At 41.8% G+C, this 27,494-nt stretch overlaps 2 protein-coding genes across 4 annotated transcripts in view; one reads left to right on the top strand and one right to left on the bottom strand.

Annotated features, from left to right (window-relative positions):
* LRRN3 (leucine rich repeat neuronal 3) overlaps positions 1 to 22,227 on the bottom strand; it is a 58,610-nt gene extending 36,383 nt beyond the window's left edge. Inside the window, exon 1 of one of the 3 annotated variants that reach the window (XM_040410972.1) lies at positions 21,929 to 22,227. The gene's annotated coding sequence lies outside the window, so the exon portion shown is untranslated. Of the gene's footprint in view, positions 1 to 21,652; positions 21,739 to 21,928 lie in introns of those variants that run through there. The other 2 variants (XM_040410977.1, XM_040410983.1) reach the window with 2 other exon arrangements.
* IMMP2L (inner mitochondrial membrane peptidase subunit 2) overlaps positions 1 to 27,494 on the top strand; it is a 1,418,140-nt gene that overhangs the window by 526,301 nt on the left and 864,345 nt on the right. The gene's annotated exons all lie outside the window — the stretch shown is intronic.

The following is a 27,494-nucleotide window of genomic DNA, read 5'->3' as shown; positions in this document are numbered from 1 at the left end:
TGGCTCCCGCATCACGCAGGTGGCGTCTTATGGAAATGGCGGCAAAATCCTGCGAGACATAGTGAGATCGCCTAGACAGACCAAGATCCATGATCAAGCCACGCGATATCTACGGAGCTGGTACGTTTCCGTCCTTGCAGACCCCGCGCATGCGCACCAAGTGAGGGGAGGGGAACTAGCCGCTGCATCACTGTGGTAGTTACCGCCCATCATTCAGGACTGGGCGCCATCTTTAAACAGGGCAATATGCCCACATAAATTAGATTAAAAAAGCTGATCCGATAGTGATATGGGGGTAAATAAGCAACCATATACTTATCAAATATAGAATATTGGGCATTCGTCATCAGAGGGGGAGGAATTAGAGTGAAATTAGTGAAACAATTCCCATCCACCATAGATCAAATGCCCACCATCTTTAGAAAGGGTATTATGCCCATATCAAATAAATAACATTGTGAAAGATATAAATAATACTAAAATACATAATATGGCTCTATATATGAGAAACTATATCCCTACCCCGTCAATTAACCCTCAAAAATATATGAAATCTACAAGAGAATATCGCACATATTGTCTACAATAATTACACATAAATATTTCATCCAAAGATGTAAGATATTGGCAAGGGGTGCATAGCCTGAATAATCTGCCCATGATTGTAATTCTTAAACAAAATAATAAACGTGATTAGCTTATAAGGTGTCCATACTAATGGACCTCATCCAACACTCTATGTGAAAGAAAAATGTTAAAGTGCTCAAGTGAAAAATGTGACCGTGTGTTACAAAACATGCAAGAAAATAATTAATGTGAAAAATCCATCAATAATTGACCTTGTGATGAACCATATAAATATATTTACAGTGACCTACGTGTTAAAAAAAAGGATACACCCCTTGTCCCTAACATCAACATCATTGCAAGTGCATTCCTAAAATATAAATTGTAGTTCTAACATCTTTTTCAAACCATGATCCAGTATAGCACATAAATAAGATAAAAATGAAATTTCATAAAAGTAGAAATAGGAACTGCCAATCTTCATATTATCCCTAGGCCTATACATAAATATATCTATATTTTCCACCAACATCCCTCATGGTAGTCTCCATCAGTGAGTGCCCTTATTCATAATGACAACAACAGTGTGGGTATAATCAGCGCTGTGGAGTCGGAGTCGAGGAGTCGGAGTCGGAGGCAATTTTGGGTACCTGGAGTCGGAGTCGGCAAAAAATGAACCGACTCCTACTAGATTTAAATTGGAATAAAAAAAAAACAAAAGCAAGTTTAAATGTCCCAATTCACAAAAAGTTAATTAATTACCGTATTTTTCGCCCTATAAGACGCACCTGCCCATAAGACGCACCTAGGTTTTTGAGGAGATAAATAAGAAAAAAAATATTTGAGCCAAAGGTGTGCTTTTGGTGGGTTTTGAACTAATGGTGGTCTGTGGATGGCACTGTTATGGGGGCATCTGTGAATGGCACTGTTATGGGGGGCATCTGTGGATGGCACTGTTATGGGGGATCATTGTGGGGGCATCTGTGGATTGCACTGTTATAGGGGCATCTGTGGATGACACATCTATAGCATCTTATCTTATGTGTCATCCACAGATCCCCCCCATAACAGTGTCCCTGTGTAGTGAATGGGGGCCGGCATCTGTTTCTGTAATGGCAGCGGGGCCCGGTGCCTGCTTCATTCATAAAGTGGGCGGAGCAGGCGCGTGACGTAGTGAGCTACACTACGAGCGCCCACCCGGCCTCCTGACTGCCAAGAAGTTAGTAGTAAGTAGTACAGCGCTAGATTTAAGATGATTGGAATACTTTAACAATACCCACAAGTTAGATATGATTACCGTATACTACAGTGAGCGGGGCCCGGTGTAGTAGAATACAGTGACTGCATCGGGCCCCGCTGCCATTACAGAAACAGATGCCGGCCCCCAGCCGCTCCTCCCTCTCAGCCTATTCATCGGATGGTCGCAGCATTCGCCCCATAAGACACACTGCTATTTTTTCCCCACTTTTGCGAAAAATACAGTACTTCTCTACTGTAAGAATAAAGGCCAATGCATGCAGTGCGTCACGTTACCGCAAAACGAACACGTTAAGTGACCATGAAGAAGCATGCTTTTCATATGCTTCACTATATGGCACGCAACACACAGTTAAGGAGCGGCAATACTTATACTTTCCATTGTGTTGTGTTCCGCTGTTACAGGGAACGCAGCGTCCATGTGTAACCTAGCCTCTCACTGATAACTGATTAAGTAAATATGTTTTTTGCAGGACTAGAGACACTTGTATAACTGAAGGGAATGGATAGTCAATAGTTCAAGACTGAAACTGTAAACCATTTGAAAACTGCTGTCATTCAGCTAAGGCTATAAAAACTTGTAAACTCAGATTGTTAGCTTAAACTTTAAACATGACTATGGGATTCTACTAGGGAAATCATGTTTTACAATAAATGCCCCTTCCTGGATCCTCCCACTGCCCTATCTTCAGCAGAAGATCAGCACACAAAGGAGAAGGCAGCAGCTTCCTAGCCAGTAGTTCTGTGGTAATGACATGTATGTTGCCTTTCTTTCCTTCAAGGAATGTATAAAATACATTCGCATATTAAATACAGAGGAGTCGGGGAGTTGGAGTCGAAAGTACCAAAAACTGAGGAGTCGGAGTTGGAGTCGGACCATTTATCTACCGACTCCACAGCCCTGGGTATGATACAGAAAAGTGAATATATTCCCACCACTTGCCAACCGTCACATTTAACACATAATGGAATGGAATTATTATATTGACATGTATAAAGTTATGACAGAATATTGGGCAATGTACTGTAACACCATGTACTGATAGACAGGGCACTGATAATGGTGGGTGATATGTATGTATAAGGGATTTAATATCTCATTACAATAATGATATGTCTATAAGTGAGACATACATGGGGACCTAGTGATTGGGGGGCATCTCTCAGCACCTCACTGCATTGACTTTTTATTACTTTTAGAATAGGATCAAAAGAAAATATCATCAATACATTCCCCCTCTATCTTCTGCACCTTTGGGAACCTACCTAGAATCTGTCACAGAGGTAACATTTAAATAAGCATTCATTGTGTACCTCCATGACTCAAATTATAACATAATTGGGAAGGTGGTTTCATATTTGCCACTCTGTTAAGTTGCCTATACACTTAAGAACACAGTCTCTCAAACCCATCCATTTTGGTGTGAAGACCCAATGACTCTCTTATCGGGCTGTTCCGACTCTCCCCCCAGCGGATGCTAGTATGTTAAATTACAGCGTCCGGCAGTGACTTACTCCCCACTCCCCATTCAGAACACGTGTGTGGGTAACCGGAAAGACAATTTATTGATGGACTTGAAATGTGTTTTAGGGCTGCATAATCCAAAGAATTGTTGCTTTAGTATTGGTATGTACAGGTTCTTCTGACCTCTTTATTTTTATGGTTCTTGTTGTAGATATAGATGGTCAGGTACAGAATGAGAACCTAAAGTGGCCCTGGAAAAAAATACCCATATTGTAGGAGGGTCTAAATTAACAGAAGGCAGCACAACAAAAGTGGGGGGGGGGGGTCAGCAATATCATAGCGCAGAATACCATCTACCACAGTTCAGCACAATATATTGCCCCAAAAGCTATCCCTCTGAGTTGCCCATCAATGAGGATGGTGAGGAGGAGAGATGCCAGACATAGTTAAATTCAGGAGAGCATGTCGCTGGCTGAGTACATGAGTACCTGATTCACACAGCGTTAATTACCACTGATAGCTTATTATGTACCCAGCCAGTGAAGTAGATGTGGACTTGGGCAGCCCCCTGTGCATCGGCCAAACGGGAAATTTCCCTGTAAGGTCTATGGCCAATCCACCCCTGTAGATAGCATCATCCATATTCATGTAGTCACTCTTGGTTTAGTTTTAGTTCAGGTTTTAGAAGGTGGTGTGTTAAGTAAGTGCATTCTTTCCCTAGTAGCTCCTACTATAAAATCATATGTTACTTACTGTTTGTGGTTGATATGGCTATTATTCACCGGATGTAAGATCTTTAAGGTTGGTATTTGTTAATTATGATAGAGAATGTATGATGAGGTTATTAGTGCCTTCTTTCTCAAGGATTATTACATGAGGATCTATAACAAAAACTGGCTTTTATATATGTCCTCCCATATGTTTTTGTAGGTTGTACCTATCAATAATGAGTGATGTAGGCCATTAGAAGACTGCAGATCATAAATCTAGAAAGAACATTTTCATCTTTTTCCAGGATAAAGAAAATCCAAAAAAGTGCAGCCTCTCTTTATACTCTTTTCTAGACAGGTTGTTAATGTTTCATTTTGCTTTGTCTAGTAAGTGATCTATCCCAAATAATACATGTGGACTCACAGCGTAGAGACTAGAGAACAAAAGAATGTGGTATATTATCTGTTCCCCAATGAGAGTACCTTTATAAATCCTGCAGAGTAATTCTTGATGAACGACATCCAGTACTGGCCACCGTGGGATATGAGCAGCGTGATGGTGTGTACCACTATGGCTCATTAATTACCTTAGCGAGCAAGGTGACAGCTAATCTAGAGTAAACTCACCATTTCTGTTGATGGCTACATGATTGCTATCAACCTGGAATAAGCAGGATCTAAAGCTTTGATCGTGTCTTCTCTACATGTAAAATCTCCCTGCGCAATGTTCTGCAGGCTTCATCTGCACTGAGAAAGATAACAATGTTCTCTCTCATTTACAAAAAAGAAATATTCTAATTCTTCCGATTTTGCATGCAAGTTTTAATCTACTTTTGAATAAAACATGTTTCAGTGTCGAGTGGCTACAGACACTTTTGCATATAAAAAGAATAAAAATGCTTTGACTTTTAGTCATTTGTTCTCATATTTTAACACTCAGAGGATATTTGCATTGTTAATGTGACAGGGGTTAATAAGTGTAACTACTTATTTAATGGGACTTATGAAGTGCTATGATATTAAAACACATTTTTTTTAGAAAAGCTGCTATGTGTTAACTCATGCAAGCTAACTTTCAAAAAAAGTCACATATTTGGGACTCATTTAGAGCTAGCCATCTGTAAAGTGAACTGTGAATAATATTTGCCTGCTTATAAAATTAACCTGTACCATCTGTGTCAAGATCTGTTTTTCACATTCCAGAATTGATATACCGCCTCCCATCAGTTTGTCTGCATTTTCTATATTTTGATATTGTTTTCTAGGTTTGATGAATAATTTATAAACTGGTATCTGCCACCTACCCACCATGGTTCTTTTATAACAGATCAGCGTATGTCTGCTGTCAATTACAACATCAAACACTTGGTTCCACAGAAATATAAAAGTTAATTCATATTATAGAAAGACCAGCTGAGTCCGATCCCTTGAGCCAGCCCATTACTGGTTGCATTAAGGCATTCAGCTTGCTCATTTCTAATTAATTTACTTTAGTTCAGCCTGGTAACTGGTCAAATAGGGAGGTTGGGTGGCATTACTTATAGATTAAATATGGGCAGATTTATGAAACCGACTAACACAAACATGTCTATATTGCCCATTGCAACCAGAGTAGAGCTTTCATTTTTCAAGCACAGAATAGGAATTGAAAACTGTACTGTGGATGGTTTCTATGGACAGCTAAGACTTTTCATTTTGACAGTTTTATAACTCTCCCCATAGTGTTAAAGTTTCTTAAAGAGCATTCCCCTTTTTGGGCTTATTTGACTTTTTTCTTCATCACTCACCCCAGTTTCAGTCCAGATTTATCACAACAGCTTTTTTATTTTTTTAAAGTGACAAAAAACGTCACAAATGCAATTCTGTAGGTGGTTGGAGTAAAATAACTAGGGTAGTATTTCTAGACAAAATGGTTTGATTTAAAGGTTTGCCAAATTTACAATGTGCGCTGTTTGATAAATTTTGCAGAAAGTATACCAACACAGACTCAAGCAAAACTAACTTAAAATATACTCCTCATGATAAACTCCCCCGAAGAGTTAGAGAGGAACAGATTACTTGAAATTCATAGTTGATATATACTTTCCAAGTATGTCATGAAAATGTAGTATGCTATGGTTTTCAGCTTAAAGGAGTATTCCCATCTCAGACAATGGGGGCATATCGCTAGGGACCCGCACCTATCTTGTTAACGTAGCTGGCAAAGTGAATGAGGGCACACCACGCATACGCGACTGCCCTCCATTTATTTCCATGGGGCTGTCGAAAATAGGCGAGCACTGGCTCGCCTATTTCCATTGGCCCCATGGAAATAAATGGAAGCTGTGACCACACAAGTGCGGTGCGCTCCCATTCAGTTCTATGGGGAGAGCGCTTGGTGGTGGCTGGACTCAGGGAAACCCGGGGTCCTCCAGCCACCACTTTCTCCTCTCCGTTCTCGATATAGGTGCGGGTCCCAGAACTGGGACCCGCACCTATCAGACAATGGGGACATATCCTAGCGATATGCCACCATTATCTCAGATGGGAATACCCCTTTTAGTAACAATAAATGAGCCTTTTTTAAAATCTGTGACATAAATGAGTTGTTCAGTGATTTATGTTGATGATCTGTCTTCAGGATAGGTCATCAATATCCGATCGGTGGCAGTCCGACACCAATCCCCATATTAGCTGTTTAAAGAGAAGACAGAGTGTTACAAGCAGAGTGTTTTTTTGTGGTGTGTATCCTCACTTGGTGTTTTTTGTTGGACAATGATGATTTTCAGACTTTCAGAATAAATTATAAGCTATGTATGGCATTTTTCCAGATGTTTTTACAGGCTCCTCAATAGAAGGGGAAAGAAAGTGTATATGTGCCCTGGATTATTTATTTTAAGTTATTTCACTAAATTTCTTAATGAAATATAAAACAAGCAATAAACTATGTACATTATTAATTAATTAGCACTAAATATATTGACAGGCGTTAAGAAATTCTGTGAAATAAAATAAATAATCCAGGGTGACATGAACTTCACGTGATCCAAAAAAAAATGGCAATATGAAAAGCCACAAGAAAAGCTTTAAAAAAGCTAGAAGTTTGTGGCACTTTTTAAAAGCCAGAAAAAAATACAAAAAAGAGTGTGTGAAAGAAGTTTTAATCAGACATTTTCCAGTCATCTCTTATGAGAAATATCTTCGAAATTCTAAAATTCTTTGAAATTTGGGTTTTCTTTCTTTCCTTTGGCGTGCAACCACTTTATTCACAGAAACTATTACTGGAAATAGCTTGATTTATTATATTGTTTTAATGTGCTCAGTAATAGATTTGCATACTAAACCATGGTTAAGTCAAGAACTGTATTCCAGTGAGGGATGAATGAACAACATACAGTGCATGTAGTAAAGTTTTAAGTGCTAGCACAATGCCTGCTTAACATTGATTTTCATTGAGAGTCTTTGTGATTATGAGGAATGTAGTGGGTTTGATTCATTCTCTTTGGTTGTTGTAGACAGTGAAAGGCTATCTGTATAAGTATTTGGCCTTCTCTAAGCTTGGTGGACAGAAGAATAGTCTGTCCATACATCTTGGCACAGAACAATGAAGTACAATATCGACCGAGTGTATTATATACTTCATCTGAATACAAATGAAACTATCTGTTTCTCATCCTTGCTAGCTATGTATATTAGATGCTGAAATCTGTGGCTTTGCCTCTGGATCTTTGTGGTTTTGGTCACATTCATCTTATACAATCAATACACAAAGCAATATGTAGCAGCAATGCCAGAGTTAAGCTAATGGCTTCTGTAGGACAGAACTTCTGTAGGTATAAAGCAATATAAAGAAGTTATATTTATAATTATATTTTATAATTAGTATCCACACCCATTACTGGTGACATTCCCAAGCAGCACATGACCCAACAGTGACACATCACTGTTGAGGCCAGTGATTGGGTGGAACCTATCCATGCAGCAAGTTTAAAGACAGGGACCGGAAGGCGGCCAACAAAGCCCGGGAGCCACAGAGGCTAAATAGAGCAACAGGGTGCGGGTAACTATAGCTCTCTTCACAGGTCCCACTGGGAGGAATAAAAAAATTAATCCTGGACAACCCCTTTAATGGTGACCTTTTGTCTTGTAGCACTACTAAGAACTCTCGCTCTAAGTCGTTTCAGAGTCCGAGTTTCAGAAACCAAGAAATGTAAGCTCTCTTTGTCCTCTGAGCCTCATATGGATGTATCCCTATAACAGTTTTGCCCTGCTATGGTCACTGGAAGAAGTATTTTAGTTGAAAAGGGACATAGACGAATGTGAAGAATGAAATATAAAACTTTGCCAAGGAAATAGCAAAAGATTCTCAGAAGACAATCCTGTGGATGCATATTTGGCCATAGTCACGTCACGCCTGCATTACTACCTCAGGTGCACTGTAGTGCTTGCAGGCATGCATTTGGCAAGCTTTGATTTTTTTAACATTGGAACCTTCAGAAATTTTTATGTGGACATCTAAAAGAATAATTCTTAGAGCAATGTAACCCATGACCTGGTAAGTTGGTTGCTGGAATTCCAGTATGAATACATTGATCAGCATTCTCTTTATCTCTTTTAAAGCAAGCAGTGTTAGGCCTCTATAGCAAAATCACAAGTCTGCTGTAGGTTTAGTATTCCTGTGACACATAGGATGCATTGCGTTGCTGTAAGGCTCTCCGTTTGGCATATGTTTGGCCAGTTAATGCTGGAATCCTGCAGCCTTAATTGTCGTGAAAAGGTAGTTAACTATGCTTTTGAATATAATTAGATACAAAGAAGACATGATTACAATTTGTTTACTCAAAGGCAGGCACATGCAACTCGATAGGCATACAGTTGCATACCTATGGCCACTTCAAATGGTCCCACCCAACCTTAAAGAAGTTGCCCCATCTGGATATTTATGGCATATCACTTCTGGGACCTGCTCCTATCTGAAGAATAGGACCCTGCCATTTATGAAAAGCACACTGCACATGCGCAGGGTCCTGCCCATTCACTATGTTGAGTAGCCAACATTAAGCAGTGAATGGCGAAAGCTGAACATTCATGGTGGGGCCTAAGGTGGGGAACATGAGTTATATTTTCACAAGATCTCCTTAACCCATTCTTTACTGCATTAAAATAAAGATCTCATTGGGTTACTATAAATATTGACTTTAGATAAATTAACTGTTGTGTCTACGACATATACAGCTGTTAAAACTGTAAAAACTACTGTATTTTTCGCCCTATAAGACGCATCGGCCCATAAGATGCACCTAGGTTTTTGAGGAGGAAAATAAGAAAAATTATATTTTTAACCAAAAGGTGTGCTTTTGGTGGGTTTGAACTAATGGTGGTCTGTGCATGGCACTATTATGTGGATGATGCATCTGTGGATGATGCACTGTTAGGGGGTGGGGGATTTGTGAATGGCACTGTTATGGGGGGATCTGTGGATGGCATTATGATGGTGGGGGGATCTGTGGATGGCATTATGATGGTGGGGGGATCTGTGGATGGCATTATGATGGTGGGGGGGATCTGTGGATGGTATTATGATGGTGAGGGGATCTGTGGATGGCATTATGATGGTGGGGGGATCTGTGGATGGCATTATGATGGGGGGATCTGTGGGTGGCACTGTTATGCGGTAGTGGATCTGTGGATGAAACTGCTATATGTGTCATCCACAGATCCCCCCATAACAGTTCTATCCACAGATCCCCCCATCATAATGCCATCCACAGAACCCCACCCTTCATTATCCCATCCACAGATCCCTAAGGAGGGGCTGTAGTAGGTGGGGAGAGCGGCGGGGCAGTGCAGGCACTGTACTCTGGCCCCGCCGCTCAGTATGTACTATATTATACGTAGTGTTAATCATCATATCTAAACTGAGTAATGATGCGCTCCCCCTGCTCCCAATGTGTACCGTACTTACCGGTGCACATGTCACGCTCCTGTAGTAAGCACTAGCAGCTAGCAGGCAGGCCGGGCTGCAGGCGGCCGTAACACAATGCGGTCATGTGCCTGCTCCGCCTGCTTCATTCATAAAGCAGGCGGAGCAGGCATGTGACCTCCGTGAGTTACGGCCGCCTGCAGCCCGGCCTGCCTGCTAGCTGCTAGTGCTTATTACAGGAGCGTGACATGTGTACCGGTAAGTACGGTACACATGGGGAGCAGGGGGAGCGCAGTTTAGATATGATGATTAACACTACGTATAATACAGTACATACTGAGCGGCGGGGCCAGAGTACAGTGCCTGCACGGCCCAGCCGCTCTACCCGCCTACTACAGCCCCTCCTCACTAATACATCGCACTCTGCGATGCTGCAGCATCGCAGACTGCGATGTAAATTGCCAGCATTCACCCCATAAGACGCAGGGGCACTTTCCCCCCACTTTTGGGGGGGGAAAAGTGTGTCTTATGGGGCGAAAAATACGGTATATACAAAATAGGTTTAGTTTGAATCCCACTTAATTCACATGGTATGCTAGACTATACATAGTGTTATTGCCTTTACTGTGGTGTTTTCTTTTTGTATTACATTTATTGTATAATATTTTGCTTGTTTTTTTACCATTTGTCTGAACCCTATGTTTAATGCTGAAAAAAAGCGAACATGTATATACGTGGGGTGTATATAAAAAAGTAAACGTGTATATAATTCTAATTCAGCTATATTTATTTGTCTGTTTTAATATTCCCCAATGTACCCTTTATAATGTGGAAACATTGAATAGTCCATCATATAAGGCACTTCTGCCTATAGAGTACATCTTCAGCACTGTATTGTACGTAGGTTCCCTGCAGGATTAAACTGGCCCATCAAAGCATCTTCTAGTGGGTCCAGGCTCTGATACCATAATGGGCCCAAAGATCAAGGAAATAAAAATAAAAAAAAATTGGCTTCCTTTGGAGCCAATGACTTTCCACTAGGGTCTATTCCTGTGATTCAATACCTATTAAATTTTATTGATGATATACAGTCAGGTCCATAAATATTGGGACATCGACACAATTCTAGCATCTTTGGCTCTATACACCACCACAATGGATTTGAAATGAAGCGAACAAGATGTGCTTTAACTGCAGACTGTCCGCTTTAATTTGACGGTATTTACATCCAAATCAATGAACTGTGTAGGAATTACAACAGTTTGCATATGTGCCCCACTTGTTAAGGGACCAAAAGAAATGGGACATACTCATAAGTCAAACTTTCACTTTTTAATACTTGGTTGCAAATCCTTTGCAATCAATTTCAGCCTGAAGTCTGGAACGCATATACATCACCAGACGCTGGGTTTCATCCCTGGTGATGCTCTGCCAGGCCTCTACTGCAACTGGCTTAAGTTCCTGCTTGTTCTTGGGGCAAAAATGTTAGAATTGTGTCGATGTCCCAATATTTATGGACCTGACTGTAGGTGTGGGGCCTTGAAAATAGAACGCCAGTCTGACACTGCTTCCCTCCAGGGCATATTTCATATTATAAATGTATTTAAAGTGTATCTGTTGGGGGTGCTTTTATCTTTCTCTTGAATATCCTACCTTTTTGTAAAAAAAAAATGGCCGAAAATAGACATCACTTTCTTTAAGTTGTGTTGTTCTATGTTATGTTGCAACTATGGTGTTTTAGTTCATAGCGGAATATTACAGTTCAAGCTAGGAGAAAACAAACTGATCAATTGCATCAATTTTATAGCACAAAATATAAGTATTCCTGGATTTAGGTACATCGCTGCCCCTGAATATCAGCACAGGAAGGTGAGCTTGTACTGTAAGTGGTGAATAGCTTTAACAGATTAGTAGAAAGCCCCAAGGAAAACGTTAATATGCTGTTCCTATTATAAGACATGTTCAAAGCAGCTGTTGTATTCTTGCTCAAGTGCTTCCTTCATGGCACCTTTTTGAAGACAAAGTGTAAAACCATATAAAACCGTAATTGTAAATTTCTTCCTCAATTATCAAGTAGACACACAACCTTACATTATTCATCTAGTAATCAGAATAATAAAGCTAATAAGAATTCTTCTAATTTCATTATATCAATAATTGAATCAAGTAGGAATTTTGCTATGGATTATTCTGAATTTATTTTTGCTTGTCAGGAGTTAATGCCTTGGCGAATCTTAAGAAAAAAAATATCAGCAGAGCCTTGTCTTATGGGTCAACATTAGTATTTGTTCAGAATTACAGTTAATGCAGGTACAGCATTGGTAGAAGGCAAAGAAAATTGTAGTAAAAAATTATGCAATTATTTGAAGAGGGCTGGAAAATGTTGTCGGCAGTCATGGTGGACTGTGTATGAATACATAATCTATCTATCAGCAGAGGTTTTAAAGCCGATGCCTTTCAGTTAGCTGTCCACAATATATTGTGATAATTCATATTTTCTAACACATTTGTGTAAGGGTATAACTTAACAACAATGTGTATTTTATCTCATGTCTTTCAATGGCCAACATTCATCTTGAAACAATAGTTTTTATACAAATTAGATACATATCTATGAACTCCACATAATATAGCTGTGACGGCCTTTGGTGTGCGCTATGACACTTATGACGCGCTTGCTGTTGCCAGTGGCAACGTGTTGCTGTTTCAGCATGCGGGGGCAGTATCACGGCCTTTGTGGTGTGTGCCGTGACATGGTTGCCTTGCATGTTGTTGTCTGCGGAAACTTGTAGCTTTTTATGCTGGTGTGTGCACTTCCCCTTTCAGTTGTTTCCTCCTCTGTCCGGTGCTGGAGGGGTAAACCACCTTGTTGGGCGTGGTCACTAGGTGCTTCATCTTACCTGTGACTAGAGGCCAGTAGTGAGTGGTACTCCAGCCATGGTGTGTGTTGGAGTTATTCTCCTAGTCTTCATGTTTCATCTCCCAGAGTGAGGGCCTCCTAGTGGGACATCGAGGTCTCCAGCGATGTCTTCTCTCCCTTACATGTGTTGTATGTTTGGTGTGGGGTTATGATTTGGTGTGTTGTAATGTCTAGCCTGGTGTTCCTTGTCTGGTATGTTTGGTGATATCTCCCAGCATGGTTGCTAGACTTTCTAGCATGTATGCAGTGCCGCCTGGGGCTTCCATGCACCTTGAGGCATGGGGGTCCTGGCAGAGTCTGGTGTGCTGGATACCTGTGTGAGTTGCTTGTACGGTGTCCTGTTTGGTGTTAGGGCTCCGGTACGTATTCACAGGTTCCAGCCATGGTTTCAGCGGCATGTAAGTGTGTCATCTTGTTTTCTTACCTGCCGATTCTCTTGCTGCATATTGTCTTTTCCTTTCCCTGCTTCTAGGCCTTTTGAGACTTCTGTTCTTCCGTGTCCTGGAAGAACAGGGCGCCTCTCCTCAGCTCCTTTGTGAGGGATTCTCAGGGCGACTCAGGGCCTTAGGTATCCAGGGTATGAGTTGTCCTGCCATCCAGGTCTGCTCATACGGTGAGGAGTTAGGGCTAGGTATAGGGACGCATTAGGAGGTGACCTGCTCCCTTATCCTTGTGTTCAGGCCTATTTGCTTTCCTTATCCCACAGTCATCATATGGTGGGAGGTTTTCCCCATTCCCCACCGTGACAATAGCACACAGATCATAGTCACTCACTGAGTTGATTAGCATTTTGCATCCACAGCCTTCTTAGACTATACGTCCTTCCCTATCCTAGCAGGTAGAATCGGTACTAAAGTGATTCAGCTCTTTTCAAGCTCATGCATCCTTTACCTGTGCCAGAATCTGATGACAGAGGTTGGGATAAGAGGAAGTTACCAGAAACAGCTGCTGAAAGGGTTCTTGCATGTAACTTCCTGGAAGCTGACACCATAGACAGGAACTACATGGAAAAGTAGAATGAGTAACTATTTTGCACTTTATTGTGAGATTGTTGACATTACGATGGGTTTGACTAGCATTGCCAATACAGTCTTGGTGTTGTGGCTGGAAGTGGTTTAGAAGGGCTGAGAACCGTATTCATATTGTTCTCTGGTGTGCACAATTTGTATGCAGATCCATCTTAGATTTGAGCAACAAGAAGGCTAGTGTCATCCAGAGTGTGACCAACAAAGCCAAAGATCACCTATAGCCAAACAGAAATATGTTTTTATATAGATGGTCATGGTTGCTTGACTTATTCAGAGGACTTGTGTAAAACTTGTCCATCATCTGTCTGCTAAAAACTATTTTCCATACATGTTATTTCAGTTTAGTCTCTGAATGTGTTCCATATTTGCCCATATTTCTATCCATATGACATCAATATGTCATCCATTTCTCATGTCTGTAAAACAAGTAAGAATGCCAACCCCTTGTTTCCTAGCAACCATTCTCAAAAAACAGACCATACATGGATGGCATCAGTGTGCTGTCCATTTTGTTTCACTGACCCATTGACTTGAATCTCTAGCATGAAAATCTGACCAAAATAGTGCATGCTGAGACTTTCTCTGCATGGACTGCTCATCCACGTAGAAAGTCGGACATATGGCTTGGTCATTGTGTCAGTCTTTTGTCCGTTCTACACATGCTTATGAAAATTGCTCATCTGAGCCCTAAAGATGTCCATACAACTTTAGTTGTCCAATGATAGATATTTCTCAGAATTTTCCTGATACACACACATGCTCTATTCCAGTGTTTTCAATGTCAAGAGAAGAGAAATCCAGTGCCAGACATCTCTAGTGGTGGCTTATTTGCTGTTTGAACAAAGGATCGGGCATTGAAATTCATTCTACCTGATCCTTCTTCCATCAAAATCATCTTTTAGGGAAAGTCAAGAGGGTTAGGGGGCTGGCCTTGCCAAAATTGATGGGTTTGGACAGTGATCAACTAATGTGTATTTGGGCATGAACATCAAATAACATTCTTGGTGTTTAGGATTATCTTTCAAGAAAAGGTTTAATAAGTGTAGTTTGATGGTATAGTTTACCTACATTAATTTAAAAAAATGCAAAAAAATGTTCAGTCTAATGGAAAATTCATCAGAAAATCAACGCACACATTGTCAACGCACACATTGTCTTAGTGGTATGTTGGGGAGCTAGTTTAATATTACCTACAAAACCAAACACTAAGAAAGAGATGGAGTCATCCTGCGTGTTTCTAGCTTCCTCTACTGCTGGGAATTGAAGTCAAACTTTTTTATACAACTGTACAAAACGCATGAGTCACATGAAGCTTGAGTTAGAGAATTTCATCTAGCTGCCTATGAATCAGAATCCAGGAATACTCTTTGCACACAGTTCATAGGAGAGGCCGCCTCCATCATTCTGATCACACTTGGTTCATTGTCCCACTACACCTTTTGGTTATTTAATATGACACATTCTAGACTTCCTTTCTGTCCACGGTGTTTTTAGTAACATCATTTAACACACTTCCCCAGTGGTGCAGTTTAACTGATGGCACTCAACTTATTGATTCAGATCTCTCTCAGAAGAAATGAAAGGCAAATACATAACGTCAGAAGACATGATGGATTCCTGAGAGCACTGCACTGCTTATTATGCTGAGCTGAGTAAACAGCTACATACAGTCAATTGATTTAGTAAATGTATTTTAATTATGCTAAGATTAATATGTTTGTCTTGCTCGGAGTTTATGGGAAACATTTCTAATATTTTTGGACCAATATGCATCACATTCTTTAAGCATCAAAGAATGTTAGTGGAGAGAGATCTGAGTGGTAGCATGCTGATATAATAGGACTTACTACCTTGTAAATCTGTGTTCTAACATGGGAAAATATTGGAATGTATATGTTCTGCTGTTGGGTTGGTATGTATAAACCCCATTTCATGGGCCTAGATCTTTATGTCATCTCTTGTTTATGAGAGTGCTTTTCTCCTTTTAGTATTATCAGATTGTCACAGTTTCTTGACCACGATTTATATTCTAACCTGTATCAACACAAATTGTCACTTTTTATCTTATTATATGAGGCTTTGTAAAGGATGGGTATTGGCCATGTTGTCATAAAGTCAGATCTTCGGACATTCCCTAGCAGCCAAGCCTCTGTTCGCACTTTCAGCAAGTTTTCCTTTTTGTATGCTCCATCATAAGAGCAGAAAGAGAAAAGTAAAAGAGTGCCCGGACCTTATCTTTCCAACAGACCCCCATAGACTTGTCCATCAGATTCTCCCATGGTGATCAACGGACATAAAGAATAGCTCGGCATGATGAAAATTTGATGGAAGTATGTGCTAAATAACATCAACTCATGATTGATTTCAATAAGAAAAACTTCTGTATAGTGCTACCTGTTTGCTCTTTTTCTTATTTCTCTGTCCACCTCGCTGAGGTGGTCGCACATCCTTCAACTGCCCTATCTACTGTTAGAAGCTGTGACGGTTACAAGGAGAGAGCTGCAGCAGAAGGACGTGCCTCTTGAGCTATGATAAGGAGAGAGAGACACCCTCAGTAAGGACATGCCCACTGAGCTGCCAGTTGAAATTAATCTAGCAGAGCAATTGGAACAATGAATAGGGAGATCTCTGGATCTATGGGAGGTACAGGGCTTGTAGTTTATTAGAAAGAGATTGTCATGTACTATATGATGTCTGATTTTCATTTTTTACATTAATCATTGGATAACCCCTTTAATTTTTCTAATATATACATTTTAATATTATATCAATTAGTGGGCCTGATCTCCTCTGCTGTGCACTTATTGCCCCTCCCCTTAATTGACAGAACCAGGCATCTTCTGATTGCTGCAAACACATCAGTGATGTCATCCTCCACCTGACTGAAGCTGAGTGTCACCTCTTCCAGGTGGAGGATGACATCATTGGCACATGGGGAAGTAGAGGCTGATGTAGTGTGCATAGTGTAATATACAGTGCAGGCATAAGATTACAGGGCCCAGCAAGATGTCTGGCACTGTCAGTCAAGGGGAGGAGGAAGTGACAGTGCAGAGTGGAGGGGCCGTGGTGCCCACCGCTCAGTGCACCAAACACCTTACTCACATATTAATAAATGTGAATGGTGAAATGTAGCTGCATCATTGAGCTATCCTTTTACACAGCAGAATCCCTACCCAGCATTATGTTTTATTTAATAGGGCCGATCCTGCTGATATATAAAATTGGAATAGTAAAGTAGTAAATGGTAAAGTTGGAATAGTATATGTAATGTATATGGTGCCTCTACCTACATACCTTTTTAAGACCTTGTGATGATTCCAATGGCAGAACCTTGTTTTGAATCATTTTTAGTATAAATACATAAATTACTATTGATTTAGTTATATTTTGATGTATAAGGTGTGTTATGACCTGCCTTATAGAGCATATCACCTAGTGCACATAAGAGGTAAAAGTGGATCTACAGCAATACTGACAGCAGATCCAGTCATTCTCAGATACAGAACCTCATTGTATGCAATTTACTAAAGAGGTCAGCTCTTTTTTGGTATAACCAGTGACCTCCCATGTGTAGGTCTATACCCTGTGTCACTTCATCACACTGGCAGTGTACAGTGAGTGTATACTTTACTGATCACAATGATAGATACTGATTTTTTCTCAGGAGGGCCTAGATAACTGCAGTGCTCGCCTTCTGAATACCTTTGCAGATTTTGGTATGCTAAGGGGTAAAGTAACGCTGATTATACCAAATGGGAGAAAAAAGCAATCATCATCCCTTGCTATATTATATGAAAGTGGTATGTAAATATCATAAAAGGGGTGTTCCTGTTTATGGTAACAAATCTAATGGTACAAAAAAAAACAAAAATCTGACCTACTTATATCCACTGTCGGTCCTGTGCTTCCTGCTGCAGACATAACATGCTATACTGACACATGACTGGCGCAGCCCGTCACTGCCCTTACTGGTGATGTCAGTAGGCACTTGACTGCTGCCAGTGAGTACACTGGTGGACCACGTGACAAGTGGTGAGGATTTTGTGCTATTATTGTTATACTATAAGCCAGGCTCGGACTGGCCCACAGGGGTACAGGGGAATCCCCCGGTGGGCCCCTGAGCAAGGTGGGCCCCTAGTCTCCCACCCCCTGCACAAGTGGCTCATAATACAGTAGTTTTACTGCACTACATACATATATACAATGTACAGCACCTCAACCAGTCTATGTTCATATAAAAAACTTGTTAAAATATGTATTATATTTGAATGTATCCGTACGGTGGGCCCCCAAAATAAATTTTACTGGTGGGCCCTAGGTTCCCCAGTCCGACACTGCCATAAGCAGCTGCCTTGACATTTTTTCCAAAATCTCGAAAGCCCCTTTAAAGATGGCTCCCATGCTAAGGGGTGTGGGTAGTACTGCACATATTCATTAAAATAAAATATGTAATACAGTCACCTTCATGCTAAATATAGGGAAAGCAGTCTTTTCTATGTATCATCATTTTAGCTATTTGTATATTTTTATTTTTTGTGAGCACAAGGCAATTAGAGCTGCTCGCCTAGAAGAAGAGGAATAAGGTGACTGAGAGGTTGGATTCTATAAAATGTATGTTTCTTCTATGACCTTTAAAAAGTCCCCTTTGACCTGGAGGGTGAGGACGGTACACCTAGCAGGGGGAACCGGCTACAAGCTGCATATTTATCAGAGCTGCATCTGCGTGAGCTGAGATATATGGATTCCTTTTAATTGGCTATTTCACTGAAGAGGTACATACCAAATGCGTTGTCAACCAATTAGAATATGAAGTGCTTTTCAAGTCAAAAACGAGAAGGAGATTCATCAAGAAGAGGGTTTTTGCATCTTGTGGTTGCTAGGATTCTCTACAGCCTAGTGCCATTATATAATCCCGTCTGAGTGTGTCTTGTCTATGCCTGAATTAAAACAGTTTTGCCTTTAAATCTTATAGATATACTATATAAGTGACTTTTTATCTAAACCGCGCACTTAATTACCTATTATCCATATGTCTGGAAATTTTAACTAGTACTGGCATTTTGTACTTGGTTGAGCTGTAGGCTGGAGGCACACAGCCGCCTCATGGCATTTTTTTGCCCCAAAATATGGCTGCCACATGTTACATGAAACTAGCTATAAAATGCACTATATACGAAGCGTTGTGGTGGCCTTATTTGGGGGGGGGGGGGTCATTGGATTTTTTCAAACCGCAGTAAGCTCTGGGTGTTTTTTTTGTGTCTTTCCATAAAATTCTTAATAGGACTTGCAATAATAATAAAGCAACAATAATTTTTTTTTTAAATAGCACAAAAAAAGTGCAGGTAAAAAAGTGTCTCGAAAAAATAAATTCCTTTACATTAAACATAAAATGATGGCTCATGTGTTTTTAATGGCAAAAAAAACCTGGGTGAAGGAGGCTTTGGATGACCACTGGTGACGTGTATGAGTAGGGACCAGAATTATTGACGTCTGTAACGTGCCTGATTATATCAGTTGTGACTGAAGACATTTCCAATGTGCCTCATTTTATTGTCTGAGTCTATGATGTTAATGTGAAATACAGCTTTTAGTTGATACTGTGTTTGACATTTCCAATTTGATGTAATATTTAGGCCGATAGGAATGCTATATCAGATGCACTGTGTATATGTTTGGATAAAAGCAATGGCCCGTGACCAGTGTTGTTCTGTAAAATTGCCATGTAATGCAATTTCACCACAGCCACTCTTTCTACAGGAGGCCTGCAGGGATGATTCAGTCGGCCTTACAAGCCACTATTAATCTGTGGATAAGTGAAGTCATTACCTTGGTGGTAACATACTATACATTCGCTGAGTTTTCTGCTAAGAAGACCCCTTATTCTCTGCCAGGGGCTTTCTCCAGAGTGCATCATGTTGTATCTGGGAAAAGCTGGGTTACATCATTGTCATTTAGCATTCCATGATCTCCTGGCTCATGACCAGCTTCTGATTAAATTGTGTCATCCAATCCGGGGTTAATCAATAAACTAACATGTATCACTTCATAGCTGGCTGTACCGATCCCAGGATGCTGAAGGCATTGTCTGCACCGGCTGTTCATGGTGCAAACATATATATATATATATATATATATATATATATATATATATATATATATAGCTGTATGTACCATCAATTATCAGTCATGTGCACATTATAAGGAGAGGCAGGATAGATACTGTAAATAGATACTGTAAATAGATACTGTAAATAGATACTGTAGATAGATACTGTAACTAGATATTGTAGATAGATACTGTAAATTGATAGATACTGTAAATAGATACTGTAGATAGCAAATCAATAAATAAATAATAGTTAGATTGATTGATTGATATATACATATTAGATAGATCGATGAGATAGATATAAGATAGATAGCGATAGATAATGTAGATAGAATAGATAGGAGATTAATAGATAGATAGATAGATATAGATAATGTAGATATAGATATTAGATAGATAGATACGGTAGATACTGTAGATAGATACAATAGATAGAAAGAAAGAAGGTAGATATGAGATAATAGTTAGATAGATATGAGATAGATAGATACTGTAGATAGATACAATAGAAAGAAAGAAAAAACAATAGATATGAGATAATAGATAGACACTGTAGATGTATAGATAGGAGATAGATGTGTGCAGCATGTATTTGTACACATACAGTGTATACATGGATATATACCGTGATAAAACTGCATATGTTCATACAATCAGAACTTTATCATATGCCAAGAATCTCACGTTGCCTTGAGGAACACAAATCTGTTTCTTGGCAACTGTGCCTGAAGTTAAAGCCCTCTGGTAACGCACGGTCTTACGGTGTAGACACAGAAGGGAGAGGTGCCAGTACCTGGTAAATGTCAATGGTGGACTTCAGTAGGTGTGGATACCATTAGCAATGATTTGGGCATTAGCTGGCATTTTCAGGCATTGGCATATTATTAGCTGCACTGTCCATGTACAGGGCATGCCTCTGCACGCTGATGGATGTGTAGTACAGGGGACGGTGTGCGGGTCTATATTCCATTACTTAGCAAGCTTATGCTGGGAGTAATAACTCTTAATGGGCAGTTATGGAAGCAGATTCCCCGAGTCCAGGCTGCGTCTGCCTTCCATCAGGATCATACATACTTTATGTGCCATAGGAAATAAGGCTTCCCTAACAAGCCAAGCAAATCCTGGGCGAATAGGGAATAAGACAGAGGGAAATGAATCTGAACTTCATCTCTTCCATGCCCCTTGTATCACAGATAGATTAACCCCTTGAAGGCAAGGTCTGCCCATTTAGGCAGGCGACCCGCGACCTAGTCGGGGAATCTGTGCTTGCTGTGAAAGACTAATATGTGGATTTGCTTTCAAATAAAGCATGTCTCTAAGCATGCTGCCTCTCCCAAAGGTGCTTGTGACCGGAGGCTTTTCTCTTGTCTTGTTAACCTCTCAAGTGCTGGAGGGGAACGCTCTGCATCATTTGAAAACGCGTGCTCAACAACAATACACTTTGCAGTTTAGCTCCTTAAGTAAAGCCAGACAACCTTAACAAAGCGATCGATATGGAAAATTATTAAAAAGAAGAATAGATGCCCCGCCGTGAGCCCGATAGCTGCTTATGGAGATTAGAACTGCTTTGGTTCATATTCATCATTTTTCCCCCTCATTTAGCATGCCTCAGTCAGAGCTGCATAAGGATAACCAGCTCTTCACACTGTCTCTTCAGACTAGCAGGAGGATATGTTTTAAGGGAAGTCATTTACCACAGTCCCTGAGATGTAGCCTGGCGGAAATCCAATAGCTCTGTGTGTGATATGCTCATTCAGGCACTGGGGTCTCAGCTTTTTACATTCTTGAAGACCCTGAACATGTCAAAACAAGCTCACTCATGTATTATTCTCCCGAAATGAAGAATTCATTGGAATTGTTCGGGCAAAGACAGTTTTGTCCAAATACACCCTGATTTTCTTCTTAGATTTGTGGTTCTTTGCAAACAATCAACATGCAGCACTAAGCGACATACAGCAAATGGAACTTACCCACCAAGATTACTTTGCATCCTTCTTTATAGTCCCCAGCGTTGACCGCAGTACGTGGCTTCACATAGGGGTATTTTTCTAGTTGTCTGCACATGTACATATCCTACAACATGGGCAGAGCAGCTCGCCGCCTGCTAAGATCCTTCATAGCTGCCAGTGCTTTGTTTCTCCATGGCTGATGCTGACAATCCAATCCAGAGATGCTGCTTGTGTAGACTCTACCCCTTCTCCTCCTTTCTGTGGTGCTGGTGCTAGTGGTTAGTGCTGCATCATTCACCCGATCAGTTGTCACACTGACATGGTGCTGCCTGCTCAGCGATCATTAATAACTGAACACCCTCCACTCCCCAGAGAGGAGCCAATAGCTTCATAGTGCCAAGATACAGTGCTCACAGCTGCCCTAGTCTGGTTGGCTGAAACAACATGCCTATTATATGACATTGCTGCTTAGGTACAAACACATGAAACCAGCCTTCTTTCTCTCCTCTATTTTTAGGCAAGGACCACATTTTGTTGCTCACATGTCCTCCTTCTCTGCATTAGTTTGTACCTGGGTATATAGTACACACAATGAACAATAAGCTAAAATACAATAATAAAAAATACAGTAGATAAAATCTTATGAAAAAAATAAATAAATAGAAAGTAGCTTTCAAGACATATGTAATTCTGGCCACATATAATTCCATCCATGCCTCCTAAATGAGTCTTAAAGGGGTGGACCAGTTTCCAATATTGATGACCTATCCTCAGGATAGGTCATCAATATCAGATTGGTGGTGGTCCAACTCCCAGCACCCCCGCTAATCAACTGAAGCTGCATTCTCTTCTCTGGTTACCTGCAACAACGAGCAGGTGTAATTGCAGCTCCTCCGTCTCCATTCAGTTCACTGGTAAGGAGCACGCAGAGTGTAACTGCGACTTCTCATTGAAGTGAAGGGGACGGAGGAGCTGCAATTACTCCTGCTTGCCGCTGTGATGTCGACGGCGAGCAGGTAAACAGTGAGGAGAACATAGTGCTCGTATGAGTGCTGCATTCTCTTCAAACAGCTGAATGACAGGGGTGCCGGGAGTCAAACCCACGCCAATCTGATATTGGTGACCTATCCTGAGGATAGGTCATCAATATTGGAAGGTGGCCAACCTCTTTTATGGTAAAACCAGGAATATGTTGCACATAAAATATCAGATCAGATGAGTATCTATGAGAATTACAGGTATATACACTGTGTTTATATATCTACAGTTGCAAGAAAAAGTATGTGAACCCTTTGGAATTATATGGATTTCTGCACAAATTGGTTATAAAATGTGATCTGATCTTCATCTATGTCACAACAATAGACAATCACAGTCTGCTTAAACTAATAACACACAAAGAATTAAATGTTACCATGTTTTTATTTAACACACCATGCAAATATTCACAGTGCAGGTGGAAAAAGTATGTGAACCCCTAGACTAATGACATCTCCAAGAGCTAATTGGAGTGAGGTGTCAGCCAACTGCAGTCCAGTCAATGAGATGAGATTGGAGGTGTTGGTTAAAGCTGCCCTGCCCTATAAAAAACACACACCAGTTCTGGGTTTGCTATTCACAAGAAGCATTGCCTGATGTGAATGATGCTTCACACAAAAGAGCTCTCAGAATACCTACGATTAAGAATTGTTGACTTGCATAAAGCTGGAAAGGGTTATAAAAGTATCTCCAAAAGCCTTGCTGTTCATCAGGTAAGACAAATTGTCGATAAATGGAGAAAGTTCAACACTACTGCTACTCTCCCTAGGAGTGGCCGTCCTATAAAGATGACTGCAAGAGCACAGCGCAGACTGCTCAATGAGGTGAAGAAGAATCCTAGAGTGTCAGCTAAAGACTTACAAATGTCTATGGCATATGCTAACATCCCCGTTAGCGAATCTACGATACGTAAAACACTAAACAAGAATGGATTTCATGGGAGGATACCACAGAGGAAGCCACTGCTGTCCAAAAAAATCATTGCTGCACGTTTACAGTTTGCACAAGAGCACCTGGATGTTCCACAGCAGTATTGGCAAAATATTCTGTGGACAGATGAAACCAAAGTTGAGTTGTTTGGAAGAAACACACAATACTATGTGTGGAGAAAAAGAGGCACAGCACACCAACATCAAAACCTCATCCCAACTGTGAAGTATGGTGTTGGGGGCATCATGGTTTGGAAATTTTCCAAAAATGTTGGTTGAATCTGAATTTTTGGAGAGTCTGGCAAATTTCTCGAAAGGACATCTGACATTTTCCAGATTAGAAGACAGGAAATATAAGAAAAGAAGACCACATGACCTCAGATGTATATACACCGGCAGGCATTTGCCTCCAAAAAGCTAAAATTTTTAACAAAATTTTTTTTAAACATAAAAGTGCAGTTTGCTTTTAAAGAGGCTGTTTGTCACCACCAACTACCATCCGTTTACCCAAAGCCATTTATGTCACTGTTACTTTAAGATTACTAATGCTGGCTTGGAGTTAGAGAGCTTGAAAGGAGTTGTATACAGTCCTTAGAGACCCCAGCTAATACTCAGCTACTCAGGGCAGTCGGAACAATTTCTTTTTGGGTCAAATTTGTTTGGTCCCAAATCAAATCACTTGACTGATTTGGTTGATTTGAATCATTCTGAATCAAATTTCAAGAAATTCTCTCATTACTAGCAGGAATAAGTGCAAATTTGAGAAACTGATTGAAATGCAGTATTTACATTTTTCTTAATGTACATTTAATTTTATTTTGAGATAGTTTAGCCAGGAAAATATATATTTTATCTGGCTCATTCAGCAAAAAAGTTCTTTCTTGACTCTTGAGTAGTGTATTGTCATGGTCTTACCTGCTTGCTGCTCTCCTTCGTTTGACATGTGCTGGCGGCCATCTTGGTTTCTGGGTTTCTTGTAGCCTTCCACCCTGCGGCTCCTCCTTCCCCTGGGAGGAGCTGGATGCCTAGCTCATATATATAGGAGGTCTGTGGCTTCAGTTCCTTGCTTGGTCCTCTTGTGTTCACATGCTTCTAAGACTGCTGCTGCTTCTGGTTCCTGATCCTGGCTTCGTCTGACTACCCTGCTGGTTCCTGATCCTGGCTTCGTCTGACTACCCTGCTGGTTCCTGATCCTGGCTTCGTCTGACTACCCTGCTGGTTCCTGATCCTGGCTTCGTCTGACTACCCTCCTGGTTCCTGACCTCTGGCTTCGCAAAGACTCTGCTCGGTTTCACCATTCGTTTGGACTTTTGCTTTACAGCTTTATTTTCAATAAAGCCTTCTTATTTTCACTTATCTCTTGTTGTACGTCTGGTTCATGGTTCCGTGACATTAGGACCAAGCCATGAATTCTGACGGTACAGGGCCATCCTCGCTACCCACGCTGGTTGCCAGACTTGATCAGCAGGATCACCTGTTGGGTCGGTTCGCTGTGGCGTTGCAAACCCTGCTTGAACGCACGGCTCATTTCGCTCCCGTTGCCGATGGGTCGGTTGTCGCTCCTGGGCTCGCTCCTACTGCCGCTCCGGTTGTTGCGCCAGAGTCTACCCCGACACCTGTTGTTGCGCCTGCGGTGTTTCGGGGTATGACCGGTTCTGCCCCTCTTCCACAGCGCTTTGGGGGAGAGCCAACTCAGTGCCGAGGTTTCCTTAACCAGGTGGGCATTTATTTCGAGTTGCTGCCACATGCCTTTCCTACTGAGAGATCAAAGGTGGGCTTCTTGATCTCGCTGCTCTCGGACAAGGCCTTGGCCTGGGCCAGCCCTTTATGGGAGAACAACAATCCGGTGGTTGCCGAGTTTTCCGGTTTTGTTGCTTCTCTTCGGAAGGTATTCGATGTGCCGGCTCGTGCTGCCTCTGCTGCGAAGCTCCTTATGTCCATCAGACAGGGTTCACGATCCGTAGCTGAATACGCCATTGAGTTTCGTACCCTGGCAGCAGAGGTGGGCTGGAATAATGAGGCTCTGGTCGCTGCTTTCTCTCATGGTCTCTCGGATGCCTTGAAGGATGAGGTTGCAGCTAAGGACCTACCAGTTGAGCTCGAGTCTCTTATTTCTTTCCTGATTTTGATTGACACCAGACTCAGGGAGAGACCTTCCTTTAAGGAGAACCTGCGGAGGTCTTCTAACAGATTGGTGCCTACGTTTGCTGTCCCACCCGTGCCTCCCTCTCCTCCCACGCCTCCTGGGGATGACTTGTCTGGGGGTGAACCCATGCAGCTGGGGTTTGCTCGCCTGTCCGAGGGGGAGAGGGCACTCCGGAGACGCGAGGGCCGATGCATGTACTGTGGTCTCGGTGGGCATTTTCGGTTGGCATGTCCGAACCGTCCGGGAAACGCTCGTACCCTGAGATCCTGTCGGGGGCAGATCTTGGGTGGAGTCTCCTCGTCCCCGGTTTCCCGTGTTGACAAACCACTGATCACTGTTGTCCTCTCCTGGGTCGGGGGCTCGGTGACGACCCAGGCGTTGGTGGACTCTGGTGCTGGTGGTTTGTTCATTGATAGTGTGTTCGCTGCCGCCAATTCCATTCCTCTGCAGGCTCGAGGTTCCCCACTGGCTCTTGAGGCGATAGACGGCAGACCCCTTCTGCCGCCACACGTGACTCATGAGACCCTTCCAGTGGGGATAGCCATTGGTGCCGTTCACAGAGAGTCGGTCTGCCTCCAGGTTATTTCGTCTCCACACTACTCGGTGGTCTTGGGGTACCCCTGGCTCCAGAAGCATAATCCGACTTTCGATTGGAGATCGGTCGAGATCCTCTCGTGGTCACCGCAGTGTGGGGCTAGTTGCATCCATGGGTCTGTCAAGTTGCTGTGTACTTCCTCGGACTCTCTGTTGCCTCCTGAATACGAGGAGTACCGGGATGTATTCGATAAGGTGCGCGCGGTTGCCCTACCTCCGCACCGCCCATACGATTGTGCCATAGAGTTACAAGCTGGTGCCGTTCCTCCTCGTGGCAAAGTCTATCCACTGTCGGTAGCGGAGAATGAGGCCATGGAGGAGTACGTGAGGGAGGCGCTTTCACGCGGACACATTCGCAAATCTTCGTCCCCGGCAGGGGCTGGATTTTTCTTTGTGAAAAAGAAGGGCGGTGAGTTGAGGCCTTGCATCGATTACAGGGGTCTCAATCGCATCACGATCAAGAACGCTTACCCGATACCCTTGATTTCCGAGCTGTTCGATCGCCTTAAAGGGGCCACGGTCTTTACCAAACTCGACCTGAGGGCGGCATATAACCTGGTAAGGATCAAGGCGGGCGATGAGTGGAAGACCGCGTTTAACACCAGGACCGGTCATTACGAATCCTTGGTTATGCCCTTTGGGTTGTGCAATGCGCCCGCAGTCTTTCAGGAATTCATCAACGATGTTTTCCGTGACCTGTTGCAGCAGTGTGTGGTAGTCTATTTGGATGACATCTTGGTATATTCTGAATCCATGGAGGCCCACATTCTGGATGTCAGACGAGTGTTGCAACGGTTACGAGAGAACAAGCTGTTCGGTAAGCTTGAGAAATGCGAATTTCACCGATCCCAGGTAACCTTCTTAGGTTACATCATTTCCG

The sequence above is a fragment of the Bufo bufo genome, chromosome 1 (genome assembly GCF_905171765.1).
Source record: "Bufo bufo chromosome 1, aBufBuf1.1, whole genome shotgun sequence".
NCBI classification, from domain to species: Eukaryota; Metazoa; Chordata; class Amphibia; order Anura; family Bufonidae; genus Bufo; species Bufo bufo.
The sequence above is the reverse complement of the archived record's forward strand: the minus strand, read 5'-3'. Positions and strand labels throughout refer to the sequence as shown.